We start from the raw sequence: 16257 nt of genomic DNA, 5'->3' as shown, positions 1-16257 counted from the left end.
AATCTTTGACAAAACGGGAAAGACTATTCAATGGGAAAAACACAATCTCTTCAACAAATGTTATTAGAAAAACTGGACAGCAACACACAACAGAATCAAACTGAACTACTTTCTTATGCTATACACAAAAATAAATTCAAAATAGATTAAATACCTAAATTTGAGACCTGAAACCATAAAAATCTAGAGAAGAACATAGGCAGTAGCCTCTTTGACATCAGCAATAGCAATTTCTTTCTAGATATGTGTCCTGATACAAGCAGGAAAAAAAACAAAACAAAAATAAACAATCGAGACTACATCAAAATTAAAAGCTTCTGCGCAGTGAAGGAAACAATCCACAAAACTAAAAGGCAATCTATGGAATAGGAGGAGATATTTGCAAATGACAGCTGGCAAAGGGTTAGTATCCAAAATATACAAAGAACTTATAAAACTCAACTCCCCCAAAAAAGGATTATCCAAATAAAAAATGAGCAGAAGGCCTGAATAGATATTTCCCCAAAGAAGTCATGCAGATGACCAACAGACACATGAAAAGATGTTCAACATCATTCATCATCAGGGAAATACAAATCAAAACTACATTGAGATATCACCTCACACCTGTCAGAATGGTTAAATTCAACAACACAATAAACAACAGGTGTTGGTGAGTATGCAAAGAGGAACCCCCTTGCACTATTGGTAGGAATGCAAACAAATGCATCCATAGTGGAAAACAGTGTGGAGGTTCCTCAGAAAGTTAAAAATAGAACTACCTTAGAATCCAGCAATTTCACTACTAGGTATTTGCCCAAAGAATACAAAAGGATACAAAAAGATACATAAAACTCCAATGTTCACAGCAGAATTATCTGCTAATTATTATAGCCAATTTATGGAAACATCCAAATGTCCATCAACAGATGAATGGATAATGAAGAAGTGGTATGAACAGATTCTACATATAAGGAGAAAGTGCTCATTTTGAGAAATGGAAAACCTATTAGGATCTATTATAGCAACTTGAATATTGACAACTTTTGTAGGTTGAGGTTTCTCCAAGGTGAGAATCAAGACTGTTATATCTGGAAACCTACATCAAGCAAATCATCCAGACTTATATCATCTTGGGTTCAAAAGTACATACAACAAGGATTCCTTTCTGTCTGTGCTTTTCCTTTCCCTTTTTGCATTTTTAAAATTTATTTAGTAAAGCTCTTTTCAAATACATATGCCCACATCGGAGTCAATTTAGGTGGGCTAAGAATGGGATGCACAGCAGGAATGGGATAGAGTTGTCTTGACATTTTCCAACTAAAACACCAGATAGACTCAGAAAGTTGAAGCAGTTAGGGATCAGAATATACCTTGAGGCAAATGTTCTTAATCTGAGGTCTCTTAGCCTGTGACAATGTATACAAAATTGCGGTCACACTTCGTATTTACATTTTGGAGGTGCAGGTGGAAAGATAGTCCATAGCTATCCTCAGATTTTTTTTTTTATCCTCAGATTTAAATCACAAAGCACCAGTCTTCCCAAGAATAGTAGAAAAGAAACTGTCCTAAAAATCCAAAGAGCAGACTACTTGAATAAAGCACTGGATGAGTTTTCTGAGCTTTGCCACTAGCTTGCTGTATAGGTCCAATGGGCCTCAGGTTACATACCTGCAAAATAAGGAAGTTGGATTACATCATCTCCAAAGGGCTTTAAAGCTCTAAATATCTGAATTTGAAAGAATTAATTGTCCTGATTTGTCATTCTGTTGGGATGATTCACTAAATCCAATTTATATAAAAAAGGTGTGGTGAAACACTATTCACAATTTTCTCAATAGTGTAATTTATAACTTTGCTTTTATTCCCCATAATTCACCTAAGTCCCATGAAGGAGAAGTGGGTGGGAGGATTGGCTCTTTCAATGCAACCTGCATTGGCTTGGAGTGAGTTGATTGGTTCACATAATTAATACTGGCTAGTGAGAGTTTCATTTTTTTCCTCCTGAACTAACTGGCTGATACACTTGGTTTGGCATAGACAAAGAATGAGGCTCCACTCAGTTTATTTTTCCTCTTCAGGAAGGATTTTTAGTTCTTTTGAGTTTTCAGAGATGTGTGATGACTTAAAGCCCTTATATGTGCATATGTGGCTCAAGATCTCAAGATAATTACTTGATAAGACTGTATGACTAAAATAAGACCAGTTTAAAGGGTAGCAGAGAGAATGAAACTTCATTCTGAGCTTGTTCATTTTAAAATTTTTCTTTTAAACTGGACCACTCTCTTTCACCATACACAAAGATAAACTCAAAATGGATGAGAGATCTAAATGTGAGACAAGAGTCCATCAAAATCATAGAAGAGAACACAGGCAACACCCTCTTTGAACTCGGCCACAGTAACTTCTTGCAAGATACATCCACAAAGGCAAAAGAAACAAAAGCAAAAATGAACTATTGGGACTTCATCAAGATAAGAAGCTTTTGCACAGCAAAGGATACAGTCAACAAAACTAAAAGGCAACCTACAGAATGGGAGAAGATATTTGCAAATGACATATCAGATAAAGGGCTAGTTTCCAAAATCTATAAAGAACTTATTAAACTCAACAGCAAAGAAACAAACAATCCAATCATGAAATGGGCAAAAGACATGAAGAGAAATCTCACAGAGGAAGACATGGACATGGCCAACATGCACATGAGAAAATGCTCAGCATCACTTGCCATCAGGGAAATACATATCAAAACCACAATGAGATACCACCTCACACCAGTGAGAATGGGGAAAATTAACAAGGCAGGAAACCACAAATGTTGGAGAGGATGCGGAGAAAAGGGAACCCTCTTACACTGTTGGTGGGAATGTGAACTGGTGCAGCCACTCTGGAAAACTGTGTGGAGGTTCCTCAAAGAGTTAAAAATAGACCTGCCCTATGACCCAGCAATTGCACTGTTGGGGATTTACCCCAAAGATTCAGATGCAATGAAACGTCGGGACACCTGCACCCCGATGTTTCTATCAGCAATGGCCATAATAGCCAAACTGTGGAAGGAGCCTCGGTGTCCATCGAAAGATGAATGGATAAAGAAGATGTGGTTTATGTATACAATGGAATATTACTCAGCAATTAGAAACGACAAATACCCACCATTTGCTTCGACGTGGATGGAACTGGAGGGTATTATGCTGAGTGAAATAAGTCAATCGGAGAAGGACAAACAGTGTATGTTCTCATTCATTTGGGGAACATGAATAATAGTGAAAGGGAATATAAAGGAAGGGAAAAGAAATGTTGGGAAATATGAGGAAGGGAGACAGAACATAAAGACTCCTAACTCGGGGAAACGAACTAGGGGTGGTGGAAGGGGAGGAGGGCGGGTGTTGGAGGGGAATGGGTGACAGGCACTGAGGTGGACACTTGACGGGATGAGCACTGGGTGTTTTTCTGTATGTTGGTAAATTGAACACCAATAAAAATTAATTTAAAAAATAAAATTTTTCTTTTAATTTAAATATAATTACATACAGTGTTATATTACTTTCAGGTACAATATAATGACTCAACATTTCTATATATTTGTCAGTGCTCATCACAGTAAGTGTACACTTAATACCCTTTATGTATTTCACCCATCTCCTGCACTTCCCCCCTGGCAACCATTGGTTCCTGTCTGTATTTAAGAATCAGTTTTCGGGGCACCTGGGTAGCTCAGTGGCTGAGCATCTGCCTTTGGCTCAGGGGGTGATCCAGGGATCCTGGGATCAAGTCCTATATCAGGCTCCCCTGAGGGAACCTGCTCCTCCCTCTGCCTGTCTCTGCCTCCTCTCTGTGTCTCTTTAATAAAAAAAGGATCAGTTTTTATATTCATATTTATATTTTTTTAATTTTTTGAAAATAAATTTATTTTTTATTGGTATTCAATTTACCAACATACAGAATAACACCCAGTGCTCATCCCGTCAAGTGCCCCCCTCAGTGCCCGTCACCCATTCATCCCCACCTCCTGCCCTCGTCCACTTCCACCACCCCTAGTTCGTTTCCCAGAGTTAGGAGTCTTTTTGTTCTGTCTCCCTTCCTGATATTTCCCACACATTTCTTCTCCCTTCCCTTATATTACCCTTCACTATTATTTATATTTCCCAAATGAATGAGAACATATAATGTTTGGCCTTCTCCGATTGATTTACTTCATTCAGCATAATACCCTCCAGTTCCATCCACGTTGAAGCAAATACTGGGTATTTGTCATTTCTAATGGCGGAGTAATATTCCATTTTATACATAAACCACATCTTCTTTATCCATTCATCTTTCGATGGACACCGAGGCTCCTTCCACAGTATGGCTCTTGTGGACACTACTGCTATAAACAACAGGGTGCAGGTGTCCCAGCGTTTCATTGCATCTGTATCTTTGGGGTAAATCCCCAACAGTGCAATTGCTGGGTCGTAGGGCAGGTCTATTTTTAACTCTTTGAGGAACCACCACACAGTTTTCCAGAGTGGCTGCACCAGTTCACATTCCCACCAACAGTGTAAGAGGGTTCCCTTTTCTCCGCATCCTCTCCAACATTTGTGGTTTCCTGCCTTGTTATTTTGCCATTATCACTGGTGGTGGGTGGTATCTCACTGTGGTTTTGATTTGTATTTCCCTGATGGCAAGTGATGCAGAGCATTTTCTCATGTGCTTGTTGGCCATGTCTATGTCTTCCTCAGTGAGATTTCTGCTCATGACTTCTGCCCATTTCATGATTGGATTCTTTGTTTCTTTGGTGTTGAGTTTAATAAGTTCTTTATAGATCTTGGAAACTAGCCCTTTATCTGATAGGTCATTTGCAAATATCTTCTCCCATTCTGTAGGTTGCCTTTTAGTTTTGTTGACTGTATCCTTTCCTGTGCAAAAGCTTCTTATCTTGATGAAGTCCCAATAGTTCATTTTTGCTTTTGTTTCTTTTGCCTTCGTGGATGTATCTTGCAAGAAGTTACTGTGGCTGAGTTCAAAAAGGGTGTTGCCTGTGTTCTCCTCTAGGATTTTGATGGAATCTTGTCTGACATTTAGATCTTTCATCCATTGTGAGCTTATCTTTGTGTATGGTGAAATTGAGTGGTCTAGTTTCATTCTTCTGCATGTGGATGTCCAATTTTCCCAGCACCATTTATTGAAGAGACTGTCTTTCTTCCAGTGGATAGTCATATCCCATTATCGAATATTAGTTGACCATAAAGTTCAGGGTCCACTTCTGGGTTCTCTATTCTGTTCCATTGATCCATGTGTCTGTTTTTGTGCCAGTACCACACTGTCTTCATGACCACAGCTTTGGAGTACAACGTGAAATCTGGCATCATGATGCCCCCAGATATGGTTTTCTTTCTTAAAATTCCCCTGGCTATTCGGGGTCTTTTCTGATTCCACACAAATCTTAAAATAATTTCTTCTAATTCTCTGAAGAAAGTCCACGGTATTTTGATAGGGATTGCATTAAATATGTAAATTACCCTGGGTAACATTGATATTTTCACAATATTAATTCTGCCAATCCATGAGCATGGAATATTTTTCCATCTCTTTGTGTCTTCCACAATTCCTTTCAGAAGCGTTATATAGTTTTAGGGTATAGATCCTTTACCTCTTTGGTTAGGTTTATTCCTAGGTATCTTATGCTTTGGGGTGCAATTGTAAATGGGATTGACTGCTTAATTTCTCTTTCTTCAGTCTCAATGTTAGTGTATAGAAATGCCACTGATTTCTGGGCATTGATTTTGCATCCTGCCATGCTACCAAATTGCTGTATGAGTTCTAGCAATCTTGGGGTGGAGTCTTTTGGGTGCTCTTTGTACAGTATCATGTCATCGGCGAAGAGGGAGAGTTTGACTTCTTCATTGCCAATTTGGATGCCTTTAATGTCTTTTTGTTGTCTGATTGCTGAGGCTAGGACTTCCGGTACTATGTTGAAGCAGTTGTGAGAGTGGACATCCCTGTCTTGTTCCTGATCTTAGGGGAAAGGCTCCCAGTGCTTCCCCATTGAGAATGATATTTGCTGTGGGCTTTTCGTAGATGGCTTTTAAGATGCTGAGGAATGTTCCCTCTATCCCTACACTCTGAAGAGTTTTGATCAGGAATGGATGCTGTATTTTGTCAAATGCTTTCTCTGCATCTAATGACAGGATCATATGGTTCTTGGTTTTTCTCTTGCTGATATGATGAATCACATTGATTGCTTTACCAGTGTTGAACCAGCCTTGTGTCCCAGGGATAAATCCTACTTAGTCACGGTGAATAATTTTCTTAATGTATTGTTGGATCCTATTGGCTAGTATCTTGTTGAGAATTTTTGCATCCATGTTCATCAGGGATATTGGTCTGTAATTCTCCGTTTATATGGGGTCTTTGTCTGGTTTTGGAATTAAGGTGATGCTGGCCTCATAGAATGAATTTGGAAGTACTCCGTCTATTTCTATCTTTCCAATCAGCTTTAGTAGAATAGGTATGGTTTCTTCTTTAAACGTTTGATAGAATTCCCCTGGGAAGCCATCTGGCCCTGGACTTTTTTGTCCTGGGAGGTTTTTGATGACTGCTTCAATTTCCTCCCTGGTTCTTGGCCTGTTCAGGTTTTCTATTTCTTCCTGTTCCAGTTTTGGTAGTTTGTGGCTTTCCAGGAATGCGTCCATTTCTTCTAGATTGCCTAATTTATTGGTGTATAGCTGTTCATAATATGTTTTTAAAATCGTTTGTATTTCCTTGGTGTTGGTATGATCTTTCTCATTCATGATTTTATTAACTTGAGTCTTCTCTCTCTTCTTTTTAATAAGGCTGGCTAATGGTTTGTCTGTCTTATTAATTCTTTCAAAGAACCAACTCCTGGTTTTGTTGATCTCTTCCACAGTTCTTCTGGTCTCAATTTCATTGAGTTCTGCTCCAATCCTTATTAACTCTCTTCTTCTGCTGGGTGTAGGATCTATTTGCTGTTTTTCCTCTAGCTCCTTTAGGTGTAAGGTTAGCTTTTGTATTTGAGTTCTTTCCAGTTTTTGAATGAATGCTAGTATTGCCATGTATTTCCCCCTTAGGACTGCTTTTGCTGCATCCCAAAGATTTTGAACGGTTGTATCCTCATTCTCATTAGTTTCCATGAATCTTTTTAATTCTTCCTTAATTTCCTGGTTGACCCTTTCATCTGTTAGCAGGATGGGCCTTAACCTCCACGTGTTTGAGGTCCTTGCAAACTTCTTGTTGTGATTTAGTTCTAATTTCAAGGCATTATGGTCTGAGAATATGCAGGGGATGATCCCAATCTTTTGGTATCGTTTGAGACCCGATTTGTGACCCAGTATGTGGTCTATTTTGGAGAAATTTCCATGTGCACTTGAGAAGAATGTGTATTCAGTTGAGTTTGGATGTTAAGATCTGTAGATATCTGTGAAATCCATCTGGTCCAGTGTATCATTTAAAGCTCTCGTTTCTTTGGAGATGTTGTGCTTAGAAGACCTATCGAGTAGAGAAAGAGCTAGATTGAAGTCACCAAGTATAAGTGTATTATTATCAAAGTATTTCTTCACTTTGGTTATTAATTGATTGATATATTTGGCAGCTCCCACATTCGGGGCATATATATTGAGGATTGTTAAGTCATCTTGTTGGATAGATCCTTTGAGTATGAGATAGTGTCCCTCTTCATCTCTCACTACAGTCTTCGGGGTAAATTTTAGTTTATCTGATATAAGGATGGCTACCCCTGCTTTCTTTTGAGGACCATTTGAATGGTAAATGGTTCTCCAACCTTTTATTTTCAGGCTGTAGGTGTCCTTCTGTCTAAAATGAGTCTCTTGTAGACAGCAAATAGATGGGTCCTACTTTTTTATCCAGTCTGACACCCTGTGCCTTTTGACGGGGTCATTAAGCCCGTTCACCTTCAGAGTTACTATTGACAGATATGAGCTTAATGTCATCATGATATCTATTTAGTCCTTGTTCTTGTGGAATTTTCCACTGGACTTCTTCTTAAAGGGGCATTTTAAGAGTCCCCCTTAAAATTTCTTGCAGAGCTGGTTTGGAGGTCACATATTCTTTCAGTTCCTGCCTGTCTTGGAAGCTCTTTCTCTCTCCTTCCATTCTGAATGAGAGCCTTGTTCTATAAAGTATTCTTGGTTGCATGTTCTTCTCATTTAGGACCCTGAATATATCCTGCCAGCCCTTTCTGGCCTGCCAGGTCTCTGTGGAGAGGTCTGCTGTTACCCTAATACTCCTCCCCATAAAAGTCAAGGATTTCTTGTCTCTTGCTGCTTTAAGGATCTTGTCTTTATCTTTGGAATTTGCAAGCTTAACTATTAAATGTTGAGGTGTTGAACGATTTTTATTGATTTGGGGGGGGGGAATCTATTTCCTGGATCTGAATGCCTCTTTCCCTTCCCAGATTAGGAAAGTTTTCAGCTATGATTTGTTCAAATACATATTCTGGACCTCTGTCCCTTTCGGCACCCTCGGGAGCCCCAATTAAATGTAGGTTTTTATTCCTCAGGCTGTCACTTATTTCCCTTAATCTATCTTCATGGTCTTTTAATTGTTTGTGTCTTTTTTCCTCTGTTTCCCTCTTTGCCATCATCTTGTCTTCTGTGTCACTCACTCGTTCTTCCACCTCGTTAACCCTAGTCATTAGTACTTCTAGTTTGGATTGCATCTCATTCAATTGATTTTTCTGCCTGATTATCTCTAAATTCTGCAGTCATGAAGTCTCTTGAGTCCTTAATACTTTTTCTAGAGCCACCAGTATCTGTATAATAGTGCTTCTGAATTGGCTTTCTGACATTGAATTGTAATCCAGATTTTGTAACTCTGTGGGAGAGAGGAGTGTTTCTGATTCTTTCTTTTGAGGTGAGATTTTCCTTCTAGTCATTTTGCTCAGTGTAGAGTGGCCAAAAGCAAGTTGTATTGGGAAAGGAGAAAAAGAGAGGAGAAAAAGAAGGAAAGAAAAGAGAAAAAGAAAAAAGAAAAAAGGAAGAAAAAAGAGAAGAAAAAGAGAAAGAAAAAGAAAGAAAGGGAAAAAAGGGTGGGGGAAGGAAACAAATCAAAAAGCAAAAAAAAAAAAAAAAAAAAAAAAAGGAAAAAAAAAAAACCCACCGGGGAGTATCTTCTGATTCTGTATACTTTAAGTCCCTTGAGTTCCCCTGGAACTTGTCTGTCTAGTTAGTCTTCTGGGGGAGGGGCCTGTTGTGCTGATTTTCAGGTGTTAGCACTTGAAGGAGCTGCTCTGCCCCCTGCCTGGTGCAGGGCTCAGTGGGGGTTGTTTACCCCGTGAGGCCGCAGGAGGATCAACCACAGTGGCTATGGCAGCTCTGGAGCCCTGGATTCAGCTCCTGCAGTAACTCCAGAGCTCTCTGTCTTGCAGGGCCTGGAGGCTCCCGGGGCGGGGCCGCTGATCTGCTCAGCTCAGTGCAGGAGCGTCCTTGCTGTCCTGGGCCCTCCCGGCCTCTGCCTGTCCCGGGGGGAGGCCGGATCCTGGGCTGTGTCCTCGGCGCCCAGTGCTCCCGGGCCTGTACTGTTGGATTCGTGCTCCTGGCCGCACAGCCCCCTGCAGTGCCCCCGCCCAAGCCCCTCCTAGCTGCTCCCGGAGCCGCGCAGCCCCCTCTGCACGGAGCCTCTTCCTCTGCTGGAGCCCCTCCGAGCTGCTCCGGGTCCCGCCAAGCGCTGCAGCCCTTAGGGAGCTCGGCGCACTCTCCCCGGGGCACAGTTCCTCTGTTACTGTCCCAGGGAGCCCGAGGGCATCCCCGCCCTCCTGAGGTCGTGCTCCAACTCCCTGCGAGCCCCTTTCCAACCGGGAAGGTTGGTGTAGCTCCTGCTTCTCCGGGACGGGGCTCTCCTGTCCTGGGGACACTCCCCCCGGCCTTAGCCCGGCTCCTCGCAGGGCCCCTCCCCCCTGGATGCCTTTTCTTTCTTTATTTCTTTTTTCCCCGTCTTCCTACCTTGATAGAAGTGTGAACTCTTCTCACTGTAGCATTCCAGCTGTTCTCTCTTTAAATCTCCGGCCAAATTCATAGATTTTCAGGATAATTTGAAGGGTTTTTAGGTAATTTGGTGGGGACAGTTGATTTGGAGACCCTACTGTTCCGCCATCTTGCCCCTCCTGGGGATCAGTTTTTTTAATTTGCCTTTCTTGTTCATTTGTTTTGTTTCTTAAATTGAACACGTGAGTAAAATGATATGGTTTTTTTCTTTGAATTATTGTACAGACTATTATAACCTCTAGGTCTGTCCATCTTGCTGCAGGTGGCAAGATTTCATTCTTTTTAATTGTGATGTAATATTCCATTGTATGTGTGTGTGTGTGTCTGTGTGTATGCACACACACAAACTACAACTTCTTTTATTTAAAGTTTTTGTTTAAATTTCAGTTAGTTAACATACAGTGTAGTCTTAGTTTCAGATATACAATATAGTGATTCAACATTTGCATACAACAGCTGGTGCTCATCACAAGTACACTCCTTAATCCTCGTCCTGTATTTCACCCATACCCCCACCCACCTGTCCTCTAGAAACCATCCATTTGTTCTCTATAGTTAAGAGTCTGTTTCTTTGTTTGCCTCTCTTTTTTCCACTTTGCTTTTTGTTTTGTTTCTTAAATTCCATATATGAGTGACTTCATATGGTATTTATCTTTCTCTGAATTATTTCCCTTAGCATAATATTCTCTAGTTCCATTCATTTCCTAGTAAAGGGCAAGATTTCATTTTTAATGGGTAATATTCCATTGTGTATATGTGAATACCATTTCTTCTTTAACAATTCATCAGCTTATGGGCAAATAATTGACTGCTACCATAATTTAGCTATTATAGATAATGTTACATTAAGCATTGGAGTGCATGTATTCCTTTGGATTAGCAGTTTTGTATTCTTTGGGTAAATACCTAGGAGGGCAATTGTCGGATGGTAGGATACTCATATTTTTAACTGTGAGAAACCTCCATACTGTTTTCCAGAATGGCTGTACCAGTTTACATTCCCACCAATAGTGCAAGAGGATTCCCCTTCCTCCACATCTTTGCCAGTGTCTGTTCCTTGTATTGTTGAATTTAGCCATTCTGACAGGTGTGAGTTAATATCTTGCTGTCATTTTGATTTGCATTTTCCTGATGATCAGTGATGTTGAACATCTTTTCATGTGTCTGTTGGCCATCTGTATGTCTCTTTGGAAAAACGTCTACTTATTATTCTGCTAATTTTAATTTGATTATTCTTTTGCAGGGGAGTTGAGTTTTATAAGTTCTTTGTATATTTGTATATTGTATTTTAATCATTTGCTTAAAAAAACCCAGTGCTCATTACTTCAAGAGACCTCCTTAATGTCCATTACTCAGTTACCCCATCCCCCCACCCACCTTCCCTCCAACAATCTTCAGTTTGTTTCCCATAGCTAAGAGTCTTTTATGATTTGCCTCCGTCTTTTCAACTTATTTTATTTCCCCTCCCTTCCCTTATGTTCATCTTTTTTATTTCTTAAATTCCAAATATGGGTGAAATTATGTGGTATTGTCTTTCTCTTACTACCTTACTTAATTCGGCATAATACCCTCTAGTTCCATCCATATCATTGAAAATGGCAAGATTTCATTCAAAGATGCTTAGAAGTATTTCATTGGTTACAGGACTCACACTTAGGTCTGTAATCCATTTTGAATTCATTTTTGTGTAGAGCATAAGAAAGTGGTCCAGTTTCATTGTTTTGTATGTTTATCTCCATTTTCTCCCATGCCATTTGTTGAAGAGACGGTCTTTTTCCCATTGGATATTCCTTCCTACTTTGTCAAATATTAATTGACCGTGTAGTTGTGTGTTCATTCCTGGGTTTCTTATTTTGTTTCATTAATCTATGGGTTCATTTTAGTGCCAGTGCTATATTATTTTGATTACTACAGTTTTGTTAATATAATCTGAAATCCAGAATTGTGATGCCTCCAGCTTTTCTTTTCTTTTCCAGGGTTGCTTTGGCTAGTCAGAGTTTTTTATGATTCCATAACATTTTAGGATTGTTTTTTATAGCTCTGTGAACAATGCTGTTGATATTTTTACAGGGATTGCATTAAATGTGTATATTGCTTAGGGTAGTATAGATATTTTAATAATATTTTTTCTTCTAGTGCATGAGCATGCAATGTTTTTCCATTTGTTTGTGTCATCTTCAATTTATTTCATCAGTGTTTTATAGTTTTCAGGGTAAAAGTGTTTGACCTCTTTGATTAGGTTTATTCCTAGGTGTCTTACTGTTTTTGGTGCAGTTGTAAATGGGATTGATTCCTTAATCTCTCTTCTGCCACTGCATTTTCAGTGCAATAGATTTCTGTATGCTGATTTTGTATCCTGTGAATTTACTGAATTCGTGTATCAGTTCTAGCACTTTTTTGGTAGTGTCTTTCAGTTTTTATATAGAATAACATGTAATATGCAAATAGTGAAATTTTGACTTCTTTCTTATCAATGGAGATGTCTTTTACTTCTTTTCCTTGTCTGAATGTTATGGCTGGTACTTCCAGTACTGTGTTAAATAACAGTAGTGAGAGTGGAAATGTCTGTAGTGTTCCTGACTATAGAATTAAAGCTCTCATTTTTTTCCATTGAAGATATTAGCTGTGGGGTTTTCATAAATGATCTTTGTTATTTTGATGTATGTTCCCTCGGAAATTACTTTATTGAAGGTTTTGATCATGAATGGATGTTGTACATTGTCAAGTGGTTTTTCTGTGCCTGTTAAATGATCATAATATTGTTCTTAGCCTTTTTTCTTACTCATGTGATGTATCACACTGATTGATTTGTGAATATTGAACTACCCTTGCAACCCATGAATAAATAAATCCTGCTTATCTTGGTGAATGATTTTTTAAATATATTGTTGGATTTTATTTGCTCAAATTCATTGAGAATTTTTGTATTCATGTTCATTAGGGATATTGGCCTGTAGTTCTCTTTTTAAATGGTGTCTTTATCTAGTTTTGTTGTGAGGATAATGCTGGCCTCATAGAATGTATTTAGAGGTTTAACTTCCTTTTCTGTTTTTTGGAATAGTTTGAGAAGAATATATATTAGGTCTTCCTTAAAAGTTTTGTTGAATTCTCTTGGGAAACCATTTGGCCCCAGACTTCTTTTTGTTGGAGTTTTTTTTGATTATTGGTTAAATTTCTTCACAGGTTATTCATCTGTTCAAATTTTCTATCTCCTCTAGTTTCAGTGTTGATAGTTTATATATTTATAGGAATTCATCCCTTTCTTCCACATTGTTTGACTTGTTGGCATATAGTTTTCCATAATATTCTGTTATAATTCTATTTCTTTTGTATTGGTTGATATTTTCCCCCTTATTTGTGATTTTATTTATTTGGGTACTTTTTTCTTTTTGATAAGTCTGGCTATGGGTTTATGAGTTTTATTAATTTTGTCAGTGAACCAGATCCTGGTTTCATTGATCTGTTCTATTATTTTCTTAGGCTCTACATCATTTATTTCTGTTCTGATCTTTTTTATTCCCTTCTTATGCTAGCTTAAGGCTTTGTTTTTCTTTTTCTAGCCTCTTTAGGTGTAAGGTTGGCTTATTTATTTGAGATTTTTCTTGCTTCTAGAGGTAGGCCTGCATTGCTATATACTTCTCTCTTTTTTATTTTTTAAAAGATTTTATTTATTTATTCATGAGAGACACACAGAGAGGGAGAAGGCAGAAACACAGGCAGAGGGAGAAGCAGGCTCCATGCAGGTAGCCTGACATGGGACTCGATCCCCGGTCTCCAGGATCATACCCTGGGCTGAAGGTGGCGCTACGCCGCTGAGGCACCGGGGCTGCCCTATACTTCTCTCTTATGACCACCTTTGCTGCATCCACAAGATTTTGGACTATTGTTTCATTTTCATTTGTTTCCATGTATTTTTTTATTTGTTCTTTGATTTCCTTGTTGACACATTCATCACTTAGTAGCATGCGTTTAGCCTCTGTGTATTTGTGTTCTTTCCAGACTTTTTTCGTGTGGTTGACTTCTAATTTCAAACCATTGTGGTCAGAGCAGTTTCCTGGTATGATTTCAGTCTTTTTGTATTTGCTAAGGCATGTTTTGTTCTCCAGAGTAGGGAGAACAAACATGAGAATACCCCATTTGCACTTGAAAAGAATTTGTATTCTGATGCTTTATGATGGAATGTTCTGAATATCCCTGTTAAGTCCATCTGATCCAGTGTGTCATTCAAAGCCATTGTTTCCTTGTTTATTTTCTGTTTAGATGAACTGTCCATTGATGTCAGTGGGGTGATATGGTTCCCTACTATTATAGTACTATTACGAATTAGTTCCTTTATCCTTGTTATTGTTTTTATATTTGGGTCCTCTCATGTGGAGTGCACAATTATTCACAACTGTTAGGTATTTTTATTGGATTGTCCCTTTATTATGGTGCAATGCCCTTCTTTGTCTCTGTTATAATCCTGGGTTTAACATCTAGTTTGTCTAATATTAGTGTTGCCACTCTGGCTTTCTTTTGCTATCTATTTGTCTGATAAATATTTATCCATCCCTTCTCTTTTAATTTGAGGGGTCTTTAGATCTAAAATGAGTCTCTTGTATACAGTATATATGTGGGTCATTTTTTTTCATCTTTTTTTACACCCTGTCTTGATTAAATCATTTAGTCTATGCACATTCAAAGTTATTATTGATAGATACGTATTGAGTACCATCTCGTTACCTGTTTTGCTATTGTTTCTGGAGATTATTCTGATCCTTTCTTGTCCTTGTCACTTTGGTCCTCTCCTTTGCACTCAAAGAGTTCCGCTAATATTTCTTGTAAGGATTGTTTGGTGGTCACAAACTCTTTTAGGTTTTGTTTGTCTAGGAAACTATCTGTCCTTCTATTCTGAATGATAGCCTTACTGGAAAGAGTATTCTTGACTGCAGGTTTGTTCCATTTATCACTTTGAATATATCATGCCACTTGCCTCTGGCTTGCAAAGTTTCTTTTGAGAAATCTCCAGTCAGATCTATGGAATTTTCCTTGCAGGGTAGGGAGTTCTTTTGTGTTGCTTCTTTTTTTTTTTAAACAAAGCACAATTATAGGTTTATTTATTTTTTAGCAAAATAAAATGACATAAGTAACTAGTTAAAAACTAATGGGTAAGTTTTCTTGTCTCTCCAGAGCATTTGGCATAGCTTATCAACTGGTACACAAAAGAGTAGAAAAATAAGAGATTATCATATTGTCCTTGGTATTTCTCTTTTAATATGTCAGTATGGTAGTCTACCAGAAAAGAGTAAATGGATTCAGTTGTGGAAAGGAAGGTATCTGGCTTTCTTTTTTGATGATGCCAAAAGCAAGTTTTTCTTGTTTTCAACTCAATTTGTAACAATCTTTGAAAACTCTCATCAGTGAATATTTTGTTTGTTTGGTTCCAGGTGCTATCTATAAATATAATTTTTTTCAATGTTGTGTATTGGCACTTGTTTTCATTCAAATCCTGTTCTTCAGTTTTCTTGCATTTAATGGATGGCTTGTCAGGGCCATCATTTTTGTCTTTAATATTTTTAATCTTTTCTCTTTTTTTGCAGATGAAAATAAATATCTTTTATTGAGACAGACTTAGGTCCAGGAAACACAAGTGCAACCTCCTGGGCCTTTTCTTAATATTCTGGAATACAAGGATATATGTAAATATTTAAAAATTCAGGTGCTAATAGTTTTGCATGTATAGCAGTACTTTTGCCATCTGTTTAATTTGAATGTTTAATGATATTAATCTTCAGTGGAAGCTTCACAACTGGTATCTGTTCAATAGGTACATTTTCAACTGGGACATAATATGTATGGCAATAGAACACTTCTGAACCACCACACTTGAGACATTTTGATCTTTCACTTTGCTGAACTTTTTGAAGAACTTCTTGAGATGCTAAGCATAAGTTTTGAAGAGGATCTTCTGCAGCTATGGGGTAGTTTGTGAGTGTTGTGTTTCCACAAATTTTGAATTATTTTCTTCCTTTTCTTTGAGAAATATAGGTGGATTGAGAGACATTTTTAATTGAATCCAAAGTTTAACATCTATTTCTAAAACATAAATCACAGGTGCACTGCATTGCCTGCGGGTCCTGGCACAGTTCCATGCATCTTCAGCTCTGTCAGAGCCCGAGGTGCACACGTGTAAGACTTGTGTTTGCTTCTTTTAAGAATTTGTCCTTATCATTGTATAGTTCAAATTTAATTACAATATATCTTGGTGTGGGCCTGCTTTTGTTGATTTTGATGGGAA

The 16257-nt window shown here is 38.3% G+C and overlaps 1 pseudogene; it reads right to left on the bottom strand.

Moving 5' to 3' along the window:
• Positions 1–15120: 15120 nt before the first annotated feature.
• LOC112910619 (tRNA-uridine aminocarboxypropyltransferase 1 pseudogene) lies at positions 15121–16023 on the bottom strand (annotated as a pseudogene).
• Positions 16024–16257: the final 234 nt, after the last annotated feature.

This window comes from Vulpes vulpes, chromosome X (assembly GCF_048418805.1).
Source record: "Vulpes vulpes isolate BD-2025 chromosome X, VulVul3, whole genome shotgun sequence".
Classification (NCBI taxonomy): domain Eukaryota; kingdom Metazoa; phylum Chordata; class Mammalia; order Carnivora; family Canidae; genus Vulpes; species Vulpes vulpes.
This window is presented reverse-complemented; position numbering and strand designations above follow the sequence as displayed.